The following is a 15,924-nucleotide window of genomic DNA, read 5'->3' as shown; positions in this document are numbered from 1 at the left end:
GCTATCAGTATATCAAATAACCCTCTGAATGATTTCAGAAAGCCTCCTCCTGGTAAGTGAAGCCTTGGAGTTGGAAACACATTTATATTTATGTGGGACCAGGACTTCAGAACATTATTAAATTTGCATGGGGAGGCGGCAGAGGAGCCTCTTCAATGCAGCATAGATGGTGAGGGACCAGCATCTTCCACAGGATGGGGATCATCACACAGGCAACTTTGCCAGGCTTTTGCTCCACTGGGAGAAATCAGCCCCATTTACCCGGCATCCAGGAGGGGCCCCGCCCCAGACCATCAGAACAACTCTTGTGGCTTAGACAGCACTTGGATTCCTGTGTTTTATGATAGGCCAGGTTCCTAATCAGGGATTCTGGGACTGTAACCCCCAAAATAAACGGAAAGTTGGGGTATGTGTGTGTGTATGTGTGTGTGCACGCGCACCTGCACATCTGATGTGTAGTCCCAGGTGTGGTTTTGTGTATGTTTGGCTAAGAGAGAGCCTCAAGCTTTCTCAAAGCCCCCTCAAAGGGGCCACCCATAATCCTGAAAAGGTTCCATTAAAAGACCCACTATGTGTCAGCATGCAGGCTACTAGCTGAAGACTTTGAGATGAGTAAATTCAATCTCATGGAAATTAGAGCTCAGAAAAGAAAAACAATTAAGGAGAACAGCCAGACTGTGGTCTCACAATGCAAAGGATATAAAGAAGCAGGTGCAGTAAATGGGTGCCTGCTTCAAGTTAAGATGGTAATCACCTGGCTTCTGCTGGCTGCTCACCATGTGTCTGGCAGTGTTCTAAAAGGCTTATATTCAACCCTGTTTTTTATATTAAAAAGAGTATCTTTTAAAACAAACTTTTATATAAATAGGTCTGAAAATCATACCCCTGCTTTTGGCCCAGCAGACCTTGATGGAGCAAATGGCATGTTTGTGGCAGTACCATAGGCATTCTTGTTTTCTTGGACTGCTTCAGGGCGGTCAGTTGAACCACCAATGAGAGGAGTTCTACTTAAACCTCATTTTACAAATTGGGGACTGACCCATCGCCCACTAACTTGTCAGGGTTCCCAGTGAGTGCTAGCATTTGTTCCAGAAACCTGATCTTTGCCACTAGTGGTCCTCCAAGGTGCTAGTTCTCACCAGCCCACTCGCCGCCCCAGTGGTTCTGTCTCAGCCGAGTGCAAGGTCAATCCCCTTAGACTTCCAGGAGCTCTGATCTCAGCCTCTGTGGCCGTATGAACACAGGCCAGCCAGTGCTGACCGTGACAGCAAGTGATGGCAGTGGTTAACAGTATCATAACTATGGTGATCTAGAAAATGGAGCTTAGGCCCACCTAAACAGTAGAGTTGATTGAGGACTTTCCATTTCAAGCCCCCAGAAATATTGCTGGACCATGTAACACACTTCCTTAAGTCTGTTGGGGTGACTTGGATGTGCTTTTGAGGATCCAGGCTCTTAGAGAAGAGGTGTGGTAGGTCCAAAAGCACAGGCTTTGGGAATCAGGATGATCTAGAGACACCCCCCAGCTCTAACTCCAGCTCGGGGACCTCTTAGACTTCATTCTCCTTTGTCTTGCTCTCAGTTGCTTTTCCAGGGGATGAAGAGGGCACAGGAGGCAGAGCCATTTGTCTGTTGACTCTCTTAAGCACTTATCACACAGGTGGGTGATTTTTTTCCACTATTGTTTTGTATGTGCATGTGTATAAAGAGAGAGTGGGGAAAAAAAAGAGAGAGATTGGCAGCATTTTGTGTGTTTTTTTTTTAATTTGGCTGTTGTGATTTTTTTTGTTTTGTTTCAGTGAGTTTTTAGCTAAACTCCTGACTTAAACTTGTTTTACCGTGCATTTCTTCCAAGTGGAACACAGCTCAACCATTGCGCTTGATTGAGGGCTTCAGTCAGAGCAGCTCAGACAAATGTGATTAATAAACCACAGTGGCCATTACGTTGAGTTCTTACTATGCATCATGTTGAGTTCTTAATATGCAGTTACTATGCATTGACTATGTAAGTCAAGAGCACTTGACTATACTAACTCATTTAAAACTCACCACGTGCTATGAGGTACACGCTGTTATCATCCCCATTTTACAGCTGAAGACAAACTCAAAGTGGCTAGGAAGACCCGGACCCCAAATGCAATCACTGCTCACGGTGTTGCTTTCTGGAAGTGAGGGCGTGGGCCAAGAGTCCTGGGGCCCCGAGTGCTGCCACCCCAGGTCCTGCCAGCCTCCTCCCGACAGCAGCACCTGTGTCCCGTCTCATGTGGATGTGAACCGTCTTCCCAGTCTGCAGCTCAGAATCTGCTGCTTCTAGGCCCACTGATTCGTCTCCACCTGCATTCTTAAGTTCTCAGGGACACCAGCACCAGCCCAGGCAGGCTGAGGTTCCCTGGGCCCCCAGCTGCTTGGCAGTGCAAACTGTGGCCTCTCCCCAGTGGGTTTCCAGCACCACCTACTCCTTCCCTCACTGCCTAGCCCCACTTCCCGCTTCCTGGCTAGCCTGAGCTTGCTCCAACCTCCTTGCCGGGAGCCACCAGCTGAGCCACCATTGACCCTGTAGCAGTCAGCCAATCCTTTCCTCCCCTTACCTCACTTTCCAACTTGTATGATGAGGGAACATAGATAGCATCATTTCTAAGGGCGCTTCCAGCTCCAGCATTCCCCCACACCTCTGTCTTCTTTCATCTGATGACTGCAGGAACCTCCTTGGTGTTCTTTCTGTGATCACCCTTCTGGCTTTCCCACCACCCTCCCACGGCTTCCCATCACACCCAAAATAAAAGTCTGACTCGTTTCCATGGTCAGCAGTGCCCTGCGTGGTGGGGGCAGGGGGTGGTGATCCCACACTGGCTGGTACTCTGAAGGGGCCTTGGGCACAGCCTGCCCACTCTCCCTGCCTGATAACCATCACTATGTGTACTCATTCCTCCCCTAACCTGTGTCCTTAACTTTATATGTATGTCTTGTCCTGACATTTCCCTTTTTTTACAGTCCCAAATTATTAAAATTTGCTGCTGCTTCCAATTAATTGAGTGAATCATGGGAAAACACTTTTTTTCTATCTATAAATAATTCCACCTAAAATTTTTCTGGGAAAATAAAATGCTATGGCCAGCATCCATCCAGCACACACCCAGCGTGTGTCATCTAGCTTCCCAGCTTCAGTTTATATACCTCCCGACATCATCTTTGGAACTCCCCCTGGCCTAAAACAGGACCTCTGAGGGCCATCCAGGTGAAATCAGTAGACAAGGGCCATAGGAGTCATAAGCAGCCTTCAAGCACTACTTCTGCCACTTCTGGACAGTTTCACATGGCTTCATCCCCACCCTTTGTGTGGCTGGCTCTGTGCCCTGGCCCATGGCTGGGGTGGGGTGCACCAGGGGAAGACACAGCTCCTTCCCCAAGAGGAGTCACAGTCTTGTGTTCAAGATGGACACAGGGAAGCCCATTCAGCAGCTGACTGTGATCCAGAGCCCAGCATAGGACCTCAGAAGATAGCCGGTGTGGAAGCTGACATAGAGCCTTCCCAGGTAGAGACTCTCCACCATCATGTCCTGGTGCACAAAATGCGCTACAGGCATGCCCAAAGAATCCTCTCTTATGTTTACTACAAGGTGCTGTACAGATACCATCATTTGCTATGACATGGGAAAGGTTGGGAAGCCCACCCTAGAAGCTGTAGAGCTGTAGGTGGCATTTAGGTGGCAAGGCCTTGCATAAAGGCTTCACCTTCTGGGGTGGGAAAGCCCTTCATGACGGTTGAACTCTTTAAGTACTTGCATGCTTGTTGCAACATTGCAGAATATGATGGTATCAGTGACCTTGGACATGATCACATCCAAAGAGGAGCAGAGATGTGGTGTGTGGGCTCTTGACTCTGACAGTCCCTGCTTATCATTCACAGCACTGAACCTCAACCTGACTCCTCTCAGGGAGCCAGTGTCGCGGGGAGCCAATACCATGATCAGAGTTGGCCCTTAAATTGAAGCGAGCTTCCCACCTCTGGTCTACCCGGTACAGCCCCCTTACTTTACTAGCATAGCAGGGAAGGTAACCTGGAAGACCACAGTGGGGAGAACACTTACTTGCACCTCGAGTCTTCCAGACCCCTGGTACGGTGCTTTTTTGGCTCGTCCCCTACCAAGTTCATTTGTTCAGCAAATGTTTCCTGAGTCCCTGCTGTATGCCCAGCTCAGCAGTAGATCCTAAATGCAAGGAGCTCGGTGTGGGAGCTCAGGGGCCAGGGAAACACATGCCCTAGAAGATGGTAAGAGCTACACTCAGTGCCACCCCTTATGGGGGTGGGGAGGAGGCAGAGATCCTGCAACCCCAGACTTCAATGAGTCTCTGCCTCACTTGTTTCTTAGGAACTATGCCAACCAGCTGGACACCCATGTTCTGCTCACTCCCTGCTGAAGTCCTTGCCCCAAATTGCAGTCTTGTCTCTCGGGATGACCAAGACCTGTGGCCATCCCAGTAGAGCAGATCACTGGTCCCTCTCTGAGCTGGTATTCCTGACATGTTTGTCATTTATTCAGTGGATCCACGGAGGTACTAATTTTCTATTAATGAAAGTGAATTTTTTTATTGTTCAAAATAAGGAGTATATTAGAAGCACTGAATATAACATTTTTTTATATAACATTAACTTTTTGAGAGCTTAGGCTCTCATATCCATCAATTGTAGGGAGAGAAGACTGGTTCCCCATAGTTCCTGAGGAGAGAAGGAACCTGTGTGGACATAATTAAAGTTAGGCTCAAATGTCAGTTTACAAGTTCCTTCTCTCTCTCTCTCTCTCTCTCTCTTTCTTTTTAATATTGGCAAACATCCTCCACTTTTTTGAAGTTCATTTTCTTCAGTTTTCATTTGCAGGATAGGTCTCCCTCACTAGTGACCCAAGAGCAGAACATTCCTTTGAAACCTTTGTAAACCACAATGACATAAAGCAAACAAGTAATAACTGTTAATTTATATGGAAAAATTGGGGGGCATTTTGAGGGCCCAAAAAATAATCATAATTTTAGGCTTTTCTGATACCTTGAAACACATCTTGCTAACGGGTGCATAAAATAAATGACGATAAAGCACAGATCCTAAAGACACATTTCAAAGCTGTGGCGGCTGGATGCTGAAATGCTGAGTATAGGAGCTCCCAGGGAAGGAGCTTGGTGGGGCCCTGAGCAGCGCTGCCTGTGTTACAGGCTTGCTGCAGAAGAAATGCTGAATGCTGGTTTTGCTTTTTGCCTTTTTTATTTGTTTCTGTAAAAGCGAAAATCCTCTTTGGATGACTTTTGGTTAGTGGAAACAGGTACTAATGTAGGTCTTTTTGTAAATGAGAAGTGGCATAACACAAACTTTCAGAAAGTAGAGAATCTCTATATTCCAAGCCAGACAGTTTCTTAAGAGGAATATCAGAGGGTTTGAAATTGAGATGATAGAACAGACCCTTTCACCCTGCAGATAACCCTGGACCAGGCATAACTCAGTTGCACAATTCCTCTGACCACCCATTGTGCATGTGCATTCCACACATATGAGGTTGCATCCGTATTCAGGCCCCCCGTGGAGGATACCACCTGCCTTGGCTGGAATAGGACCAGCACACTTGCCTGCAGTTGCTCTGGAGGCATCCAGGACAGGCAGGGTCACTTGGCATCATATTTCCATTCCTACCTGTGGCATGTTGGCTTTTCTCATGACTGGTCTTAACCTCACTTACCCACGTTTCCTTTTGAATTGAGCAGAGACTTTGAGAGCAGGCTCTGGATGGTCCCTTCTCTGCTATCTTGTGCTGCTGGGCCTCTGGAGAACTAGGAGATGACACCTGGTATCCATCTCAACTTATGGGCTAGAATTCATTCTTTCCACAAGGAGCACCTTGTCAACAGAGCAGATGCAGACCCTGCCCTTGTGGAGGTCACAATCTTTCCAGGAAGAGAGTTACTGAGGAAACAAACATACCTAATTATACATTTTGATAAGTCCTAGTCAAGAAAAGAATGCTGGCAAGGGAATAATAAGGGGCACCTGCTTCAGATGGGGAGGGGAGTGGTCAAGAAGAGCTTTCTCTAGGAGCTATATTCCAACTGAAACTGGAAGAATAAGGAGGAGCAGTCTTGTAGGATTGAGGCAGCAGGAGGAGAGGTACAAAGGCCCTGAGGTGGAAATGAGCTTGTATGTGTGTTACAAAGCCTAGAAATGGGGTAGGGTGGCTGGCAGATGGTTAGTAAGGGCAGGGGTGCCTCAGGATGAGGGTCAAGAGGAGGCAGGACCCAGACCTGCACTGCTTTGTGGGTAGAGTTTGGAATGATGGAAACAGAACTCCTGTTCCCAACCCAAAAGAGAGCCCAACCTTGGGAGTGTGTTCTGCCACTGGGTGGCTTGAACAACAGGACTTTATTCTCTCACAGTTCTGGAGGCTAGAATCTGAGACTGAGGTGTCATCAGAGTTGGTTTCCTCTGAAGCCTCTCCCTGGCTTGTAGATATCAGTCTTTTTCCTGTGTCCTCACAGTCTCCCCTCCATGTGTATCCTAATCTCCTTTAAGGATGCCAGCCATAATAGATTAGGGCCCAATCTGAAGATCTCCCTTTTCCCTTTAACTCAATTACTCCTTTAAAGACCCTCCCTCCAAGTACAGTCACATTCTGAGGTACTGGGTGGTTAGGGCTTCAGTTTATGAATTTGGAGAGACACAGTTCAGCCCATAATGGGATATACTCACGTACTCCTTTAGGGAAGGTTGGGGTTGTGGATTAGCATTTGCAGAATGCTTCCAGAGCCCAGAGGATACTCACCTAAGCCCTCTCTTTGTTAAAGGAGATGATTAGCATGTTTAGGGGTATCAGAGACATAATGGCACCAAACTGAAACTTTCTTACTCACGATTAGTCAGAGTCCTTGAAAGAATTAGAAACCTCCCTGGTGTAACTCAGTGGTATTAACACGGGGTTCCCAGTGGCCCGCACTTTGGGGACTCTCCTTCAAGCATGCTGGGCAGAGCAGCCAGCAGAATCTCAGCAGGAAAGCCAGTGACAGGCTGAGTGAGCCACCGGGCCAGTGGCCTGGTGAACATTGACAGGGGACAGCGCTGGCCAAGCCACCTAGCCTCTGTAGTGTCCCCTCCCAGCCCCTAGCAGAGCCCTAGCCCAGGAGAGAGGCCCAGAAGGTGCTGTGCTCAATTAAACAGAGGAAGAAGCCTCAACAGACATCCCATGAGAACTCTCAGATCAGTGAGCTTTCAGACTTCTGGGGAGCCAGAGGACAGCTGACCCCAGTGCTGGAGGATGGAGGTGTATGCGGACCCACAGATGAGCCTCAGGTTCCCCCCCCCTGCCCCCACCTTATGCTGGAGGTAAAAATAACTACAAGGGGAGACATGTCCTAGAGAAATTACCTTGAAATTCGGAAAACATGAAGCCTGACTCCATCTAATTAAGATGACATTTTGCAAAGGGAGGAGGATAGGGAGAGGCCTGGGTGGCATTTTAAATTGCAAGCTGATTGTACAGCCTCTCTAATTTTGGTTCTGAGCAAAGTTTCCAATTGGAACAGAGGACCGACTTCAAAGGCATCGCCTACTGCTGGCCAGGCAAAGAGAGTGAAAAGACCAGCATGGGGCCTCTGAGCACAATGTGGCTGGGACTGGAGCAAAGGCTTGGGGCTGCAGGGAGCCACAGCCCTCCGGAGCCTGCTGTGCCTTTTAGGGGATCAGTGGACCCGCTCCTAGGAGGAGAGCTAATTGAAGCAGTGGCCTTGCCCTTGAAGAATGAGCTTTTGTCCAGCCTGGGCCATCTTGGGGGCACTTACTGGGCAGAGCTCTGGCCTGGGCTAGCTGTAGGCATTGCTCCACCCCAATCTCCCCCTGTGCTATAGAAATAAGCCTGGTTCTTGTGCCGTGGCTGCCAGCATCCTGGGAAGGGGGACCACTCCCTCCTAGGGACTCCTCCCTGTGAGCCTCTAAGGCCCAAACAGTGGAGAAAGCCCGCCTCTTCCCTCCCAGACTCCCCAAATAGGCAACCTTGTCCCTTTCAACCTGGAAAGTGGAGGATGGACCTCCAAGGTGGAGGCACAGTGACTAGCTGGCCCAGGGAGACACCCAAGGCACAAGATTTGTTCTGCTCTCTGGACAGATCAGCCCCAGGTATGATGAGCCAGCTACCCTTGGAAGCCCCTTCATGTCCCTCCTTTTGTCCACCCTGTGTTAGCTCACAAAGATGGCTTACCAAGCAGACTTCTGTTACTGTAATCATTACTCATACTTCCAATACTCATCTCTGTGTACATCCGCATACCCGTGCATCTGCACACCATGCTTTAGCAGTGCACAGTTCATTCAGAGAGCATGTGTACTCGGACCCTGGGTCCTCACTATCCTTGGGTCAAAGACACAGCATGGCGACCACCACCATTGTAGTTGAGGAAACTAAGTCACCGAGGGTTGGAATGATGTGCCCTTGGAGACCAGACTCTTGCATTTTCCACAAATCCAATGACCTTATGCCACTGCCTCCCACTTTATTCCCTTGGACTAGCCCCCACCCTCCTGATCACTCATGGAGGTCTCTGCGCCGTTCATTGCCTGTGTTCTCTACCTCCCTGTCTGCAAAGGTCTTTACCCAGATCCTCTGAAGGGAGGGAGGCAGGGTGGTGAGGTGGCTGAGGAGCAAGGAATAGCAGAATGAGTTCTAGTAAGTGGTGGGCAGGGTGGCCTTGGTTCCAAAATTTGGGAGCCATTGAGGGCTGGGGTGTGATTAAATGTTTTCTTGGCAGTAGATGAAAGGGACAGAGCCTGGAGGCCAGGAAATTAGACCCCTGCTGTCATCCATAGAGGAAAGGCAAGAGTGACCTTACAGGAAGAGGGGTTAGGATCACAGCTCAGACCTTTCTGGGGGCAAATGACAGTTGTTGGGAGTCAGACTGGCTATAGGGACAGAAGAAGGGAAGAGAGTGGAGCTGGCCTCAGGATCTCCAGCTGGCATGACCAGAAGCACAGAATTACCACTGCAGATGAGCCATGTGTCCCCAAAGAGTGACGCAGGCATTCCTGGGGGCACACAAGATGACCTGGCTGTTCATACAGACCAACAGCTTTTGTTGGAATACTTTTATGTATTTTAGTGTATGTTAGAAAAGTTAAAACACAGATCTCAGGGGATCCCTGGGTGGCGCAGCGGTTTGGCGCCTGCCTTTGGCCCAGGGCGCGATCCTGGAGACCCGGGGTCGAATCCCATGTCAGGCTCCCGGTGCATGGAGCCTGCTTCTCCCTCTGCCTGTGTCTCTGCCTCTCTCTCTCTCTGTGTGTGACTATCATAAATAAATAAAAATTTAAAAAAAACAAAAAAACAAAAAAAAACACAGATCTCTGATTTCATGGGTGTTATTGTTTAGGAAAAGCTAATTATTTAAAATGAGTCCATTTGAGGTCATTTTTAAAAATTAAGGAAATTGTAGTGGTTCTGTGCTGCTCTGGCAGAAATCACAGGACTGAGACGGGAAGGAAGGCCGTGTTGGAGACTGTGGCACAGGAACCCAGGTGCAAGGGAGAGGGTGGGGTTTACCGGGAAAGTGCCAAGCCCAGTGGAGGAGCCAGTAAACCAACCAGAGCTCAGGTGGGGTCGCTCAGCAGCCTTCTGCACAGAGGAGGATCTGCTGATATCCCGCCCAGGGAGAAGGTGGCTTACGAAAGCAAGGAGGGCTTTGAGGACTGAGCAACTTAAATGTTGGATGGAGGGATGGGGCCCACACAGAAGACAGCCGGCAGCGGACTGATGTGACCCAGAAGACAGCACACCACCCAGGAAGCAACATCCATGGCCTGGCACCCAGAGAGAGGAGAGGTCAGCAGGCAGCAGCTGGTGATGGTGAGGGGAGTGAAAGCCCCAGCAGGAGGTGGGCAGGGAGGGGCAGGACCAAAGGAGGAAGCAAGGAAAGACAGTGGCTGGTGGGGGAATCAGTGCTGGGAACAGACTTAGGATGGGAGGCCAGAGCATGAGCCTAGGTGGAAACAAGGGAGAGAGAAGTCCCCAGAGGAAGAATGGAAGGGGGTAGGGGTGGGGTGGGTGATGATGGAGGACCAACAGAGGTAGAGTCAGAACCAGACTTCCCATCCCCACCCTTTCAGCAGGTCAAGTCTAACTAAGGTGAAATGAAGCCTACAGTGATTTTCCTTTAGGGGGTTTTGCTGAAGTTCATTTGGTGGCTAAGTGAGGTCTCAGAGGCTTGGGAGGGGGCAGTTCTGGATTAGGATTCGGTGGCTCCCTCATAGGAGGGGGTTCTTCTCCCCCACCCACCTACCCCATCAGCACACAGAGAGAAGAGTCATACAGCCCCTGCTTGGGGGGACACCCACCTCACTGAGGGTAAGCGCCCACTTAGCCAGAGGGCTACTGGGGACAGGTGGGCAGGACAGGTGTCCCTCCCTCCTTCTTCCATCATCTGTGGTGCTGGGCACTTACTACCTTCATGTTCCCTTTCAAGAGGACATTGGCAGCGAGGAGACCAGAAGTGCCCATGACAACAAAGCTCCTTAGCAGGCCAGAATCCCTGGTTCTCCTGCATTTGGTGTCCAAACAGTTTGGGGCAATTCCCTCAACAAAGTTGAGGCCTCAAGTTGGCTGCCAGGGGTGAGGAGATGGCAGGGGGTTTGTTCAGGACAGAATCACTGTTGCCAGTGATTCCCCACCCAAGTGAAGGAAGGCACAGATGCCGTTTTCCTTCTAATGAGAAGGTCATAGACTCCTCTGGAGCTGTGACACCGTGCACTCATTCTTACTTGAAATCAAAACTAGCAAACCAAGGAGAGAGGCATGGACAGAGAAGGAAACAGGAAGTCTCTGGCCACGGAAACCTGGAGCCCATGGCATGCCCACCCCATCTCCTGTGCTGTGCCCCAGCAAGTAGTGTACATTCCCAGTAAGTCTGGATGGTTCTCCAAGCTTCACGGAACCTAAAGCCAAGGCCCTGCTGGTGGGAGAGGGTCAAGGCCATGCAGAATGGGGAGGTGAAGTGGAATGTCCCCAGCCCATTGCCTAGAGGCTGGAGCCGGATTCATTGCTCTTGAGCATGCTCCTTCTGCTCCAAGTCCTGAGGACACCTGGGCATGTGCCTGTGTTACGCTGCACGCTAAGGGAAGGTGCTTGCCAAGTGGAGGAAGTGGGCAGGTTTTAACTAGCATGATGGATGCACATGTTGATTTTTATCTCAGTAGTTCTTAACCTACTTTAATGCATATAGGAAAAGATAAAAACTGGGACTCTCTTGGGTGGCTCAGTTAAGCATCTACCTCTCGATTTCAGCTCAGGTCATGATCTCAGGGTCGTGAAATTGAGCTCTGCGTTGGTCTGCGTGCTCAGTGCAGAGTCTGCTTAAGATTCTCTCTCTCCCTCTGTCTGCCTCGCCCACTGCTTGCGTGCCCCCCCCCCACACACACACACTGTGTGTGTGTCTCTCTCTCAAATAAATAAATAAATAAATAAATAAATAAATAAATAAAATCTTTAAAAAAAAAAAAAGATAAAAACTAACCTATCAAATATCCTTTTGGGTATATTGTTAGTGATACTAAATTTCCTTTCTCTTAAAATAAGTTTTAAATAGATACAAGTCTAAAGAAAAACATTAAGTCAATGCATTAAGTCTATGCAACACAGGGAGTATCCAAACTCAGCAGAATTTTAACATCATATTTTGAGTACCTACTGTGCACCATGTTCTGTGATACAAGAGTGAACAAAAAAAAAATGCCAGTGGCAGGTATGCCAATGGCTAAGGCACAGGAGACACTACTGTGGGGCACCCTTTCCTATTTGCAGGGGAATGGAGGTGCATCACAGATTTTTTGATATTCCAGGAAACCAGCCTCTGCCTTTCTCCACTTACTGAGAGAGCAGTCTTTTTCCTGTCCAGGAACCAGAAGAGGAGGAACACTAGCAGCACCCAGAAGGGCCCCTCTGGTGACTACCACATATATTGCTGGTATTTCCTGGCTTACATGCAACATGAGGTTATTTCCTGCCGATCTGATAGTCTAGGGCCAGTGCTCTGGGTGGATGGCTCTCCTCCACACAGTGATTCATGGACTAGCTCCTTCCATCTTATGGCACCACCACCACCAACCAGGACTGTGTCATCACATACATTCAGGGGGCACACTTACATACTAGGAGTCATGGGCCACACGTGGCACACTCCACATTCACACTTCCTTAACTATAGCTCACTTACAAGGTAGGTGGCCTGTTGAAGAGTCTCGAACCCAGGGGCCATGTGAGGGCTGAAACTAAGCCCACCCTCTCCTTGCTAGGCCATATAGCCTTGAGAAAGGAACTGCCGACAAAGGTGCTGTGGGGGCTGGCATCTAGCTTGGCTGGGACTGGGGCAGAGGAGAGAGAGGAGACGGGACAGAAGATGGCAAGGGTGACCATGGAGGGGAGAGGAGCCAAAGCCCAGGGGCACCAGGTGGCCTCTTTTGTGGCCAGCAGTTTCAGAGAGTGAGGGCTGGCTTGAGCCTGTGCACACGTCTCCCCACCTAGGTAGGGGGTTCCACTGCCTCTCCTCACTGAGCCCCCATGCAGCAGTGTTGAGCCTCAGGCACTGAAGCCCCTGACCACCCTCCCATGCCCAGGTCTATGCAATCAGGGCCTTGTCCTTACCCCATGCCTTTGATCATCGAGGGTCAATGTCAGAAAGACAAGGATGGCTGGACCTTAGCAGGGACGGGAGGCCATGCCTTGGAGACAGCTGTCAAAGTGTTAGTACCCAGGCTGGAACAGCTCCCATCCACCTGGCCCTGCGCTGTCTGCAGACCCCATGGGGTGCAGCTCTCTATCCTCCCCCGACTACTAACCTAACGAGAGAGAGGCCCCCAGAGGCTTCACCCAATTCCAAGGCTCCCCCTGCCCTGTGCTCCTCTCTCATGGCCAGGCGCTGGGAGTCAGGGGAGGTGACATCCAGCCTGGTCCCACCATGCCTTCCACCTCCTCCTGCTCACAGGGTGGCCCACTGGAACTCTGCTTAGCCTATCTGGTATACAGCTATGGGTGCCACTCTGTCTTGCCAGTGTTTTGGTTGACAAGAGTATTTGTCACCCTTGTTTCTTTATATCTGTCACCATCCTACCTGCCTCACCTGTAAACGGTGCCAGTGTCAACACACACACTGGGTCCCCAGAGTGGGCACCACCTGGGATCACCATCACCTTAGCAGCAGGGCTAAGGAAAGCCAGTGGTGGCAGCAAGAGAGGGTCCCAGGTGCCAGCTTTCCCAGAACCTGCCCTCAAGGAGAAGCCAGAAGACCAGGGCTCTGGCCTGGTGCTACCCCAGGCTTGCTGGGTGACCTTGGACAAGGGCCCACCTCCCTTACACAGGCCTGTTTTCCCCTAGGAGCATGAGGTGGGAAGCAGTGCTGCATGACCTCTGGAGCCAGATGGCTAGACTTCAGATCCCAGCTGTACCACCTACTAGCTGGGTGACCTTGGACCTGCCTCATAACCCATCTGACCTTTGGTGTCTCTGATCATAAAAGGGTGAAATGATACTACTTCTGAACATTAAATGAACTAAAGTCCACGGAAAGTGCTCACTAAATACTGGTTACTATTACTATGTCTTAGGGCCCCTCCTTGGCAGCCAGAGTTCTGAACAGGCATGTTCACACATGTGTCTCCATATGTGGGTCTGTGTCCCCAGCTCCAAGACTCACAATGGACACAGTAGTAGCCTGGCTTTGCTGATCCTTTGGACCCGGTTGGTTTGGCCTGCCCTGGGTCCTTACCCCAGAGGTTCCTTCTGAACCCCAAGCCCGGCAGCCTTCCACCACCACTGGCCTTTGACAAAAACCTGTGCAATTCTCGATTTTCTAACACCAAGGCTCCATGCCCCAGCTCTCATCCCATAAGCTGTGTGAATCAGTCACACTTCTGCAAGTGGAGCCCTCATCAGCTGGCCCTTACCTGTGCTGGCTGGAGGGTCTTGAGAGACCATCTGCTTGCGGGGGGTGGGGGTGCAGGCAGGTGGAGGTGCCTGCCACTGTTCTGTGCAGTGAGATGGTATGAGTGGTAAGATGAGATGGTGAAGGGTCACCACATTTACCAATTCACTAAGTCAGAAAGTGATTCCTTCCTCTCTTTCAGCGTGAGAAGCTCAAGAGGAAAGTCTCAGGCTGGTGCTAGTATCTCCTTAACAACTCTGAACACTCCCCCTTGTTAACAAAAAGAAGAAGCCTTCAGCAGGTAGCAGAATCCTGCTACAATGTTACATTAGTTGTCTGCTTTCATTGTATTTATTCTTATGGGTATCTTCCATAAAATACTTAACACAGGTTTTCCATTTACTGTAGGGATATGAAGTTTATAAAGTACAAAGATATATCTAAGAAAATTAATAACTGGTAGTCATCCGGTGAAACAGGATTCTTGCAGAAGTTATAAAGATGCTAGAGAAGAATGTTTCAGAAAGAATAATCTGGTCTAGTGATTCTCAAACTTTTTGGTTTGGGGACCCCTTAAACTCTTTAAAAATTATTGAGGACCTAATTTTATGTAGGTGACAGCTATCAAGGTTTATTGCATTAGAAATTAAAACCAAGGGTGATCACTTCAGCAGCACATATACTAAAAATTGGAATGATGTAGAGAGGAATTAGTATGGCCCCTGCATAAGGATGACACACAAATTTGTGAAATGTTCCATATTTTTCTGCTTCTATCTTGTTTTATTTTTTTTCTTTGGGGCATGAGGGGTCCTAGAGCAGTGCCTGGTACGTAATAGGCACTCAAGTATTTGTTTGTTGGAAAAAAAATTAAAACCAAGAAAAATTTTAAATATTCATTCATTTAAAATAACTATGATAAACCTATTATACATTAATATAAATAACATTTTTATGAAAAAACTATTCTAGTTTCTAAAAATGTTTCATAAAAAGAATGTCATTGTTTTACATTTTTGCAAATCTCTTTAATAAATGGCTGGCTTAATAGAAGATACCTTGATTCTCCTATGTGCTTCTGCATTCAATCTATCATGATGTGTTGCTTTGGTTGAAGAATAGGAATGAAATTTGGCCTCACATAAACGCATAGTCAGAAAAGGAAGGAGTGTTTTACTAGCCTTTTCAGATAATTCTTCGAAACTCACCCAAACTGGACAAGTGGTGGCTTCTTAAAGGTTGGTTGCAATCTGAAACTGTATCAGAGGGATCCCTGGGTGGCGCAGTGGTTTGGCGCTTGCCTTTGGCCCAGGGCGCGATCCTGGAGACCCGGGATCGAATCCCACATCAGGCTCCCGGTGCACGGAGCCTGCTTCTCCCTCTGCCTATGTCTCTGCCTCTCTCTCTCTCTCTCTGTGACTATCATAAATAAATAAAAATTAAAAAAAAAATAAATTAAAAATAAATTTAAAAAAAGAATTTAAAAAAAAAATGAAACTGTATCAGGGACCCTTTCCTGTGATGTTACATTAAAATCCATCAGTCTCTATAACAAATGGTGCTGGAGCAACTGTAACATCCCATGCAAAAAGAAAACAACAACAAAAAAGAATCTAGATACAGGCTTTCCACTTTTCCCAAAAATTAACTTGAAATGGATCACAGATGATAGATCTAAATGTAAAAATCAAAACTATAGAACTCCTCAAAGGAACATAGGAGGAAATCATGATGACCTTCAGTATGATGATGACTTTTAGATGGAACACCAAGGTCACGATCCATGAAAGAAGTAGATAAACTGCTTTTCGTAGAAATTTAAAACTGCTCTGTGAGGGCTACCATCAAGAGAAGGAGAAGAGAAGCCATGGGCCAGGACAAAACATCTGCTAAAAAAGCATGTTTAATAGAAGACTGGTACCCAAAACATACAAAGAACTGTTAAAACTCAACCGTAAGAAAACAACCCAATTTAAAAATGGGCCAAAGACT

The 15,924-nt window shown here is 48.4% G+C and overlaps 1 protein-coding gene and 1 non-coding gene across 4 annotated transcripts in view; both read left to right on the top strand.

Annotated features, from left to right (window-relative positions):
- GNAO1 (G protein subunit alpha o1) overlaps window positions 1-15,924 on the top strand; it is a 174,431-nt gene that overhangs the window by 117,617 nt on the left and 40,890 nt on the right. The window lies entirely within an intron of this gene.
- On the top strand, window positions 14,591-14,699 carry LOC112929680 (U6 spliceosomal RNA). The gene has a single exon (XR_003236968.1). It is a non-coding gene; the product is annotated as a U6 spliceosomal RNA (small nuclear RNA).

Source organism: Vulpes vulpes, chromosome 2 (genome assembly GCF_048418805.1).
Source record: "Vulpes vulpes isolate BD-2025 chromosome 2, VulVul3, whole genome shotgun sequence".
In the NCBI taxonomy this organism is placed as follows: Eukaryota; Metazoa; Chordata; class Mammalia; order Carnivora; family Canidae; genus Vulpes; species Vulpes vulpes.
Note: the sequence above shows the minus strand (reverse complement) of the source record. Positions and strands in the feature narration are given on the sequence as shown.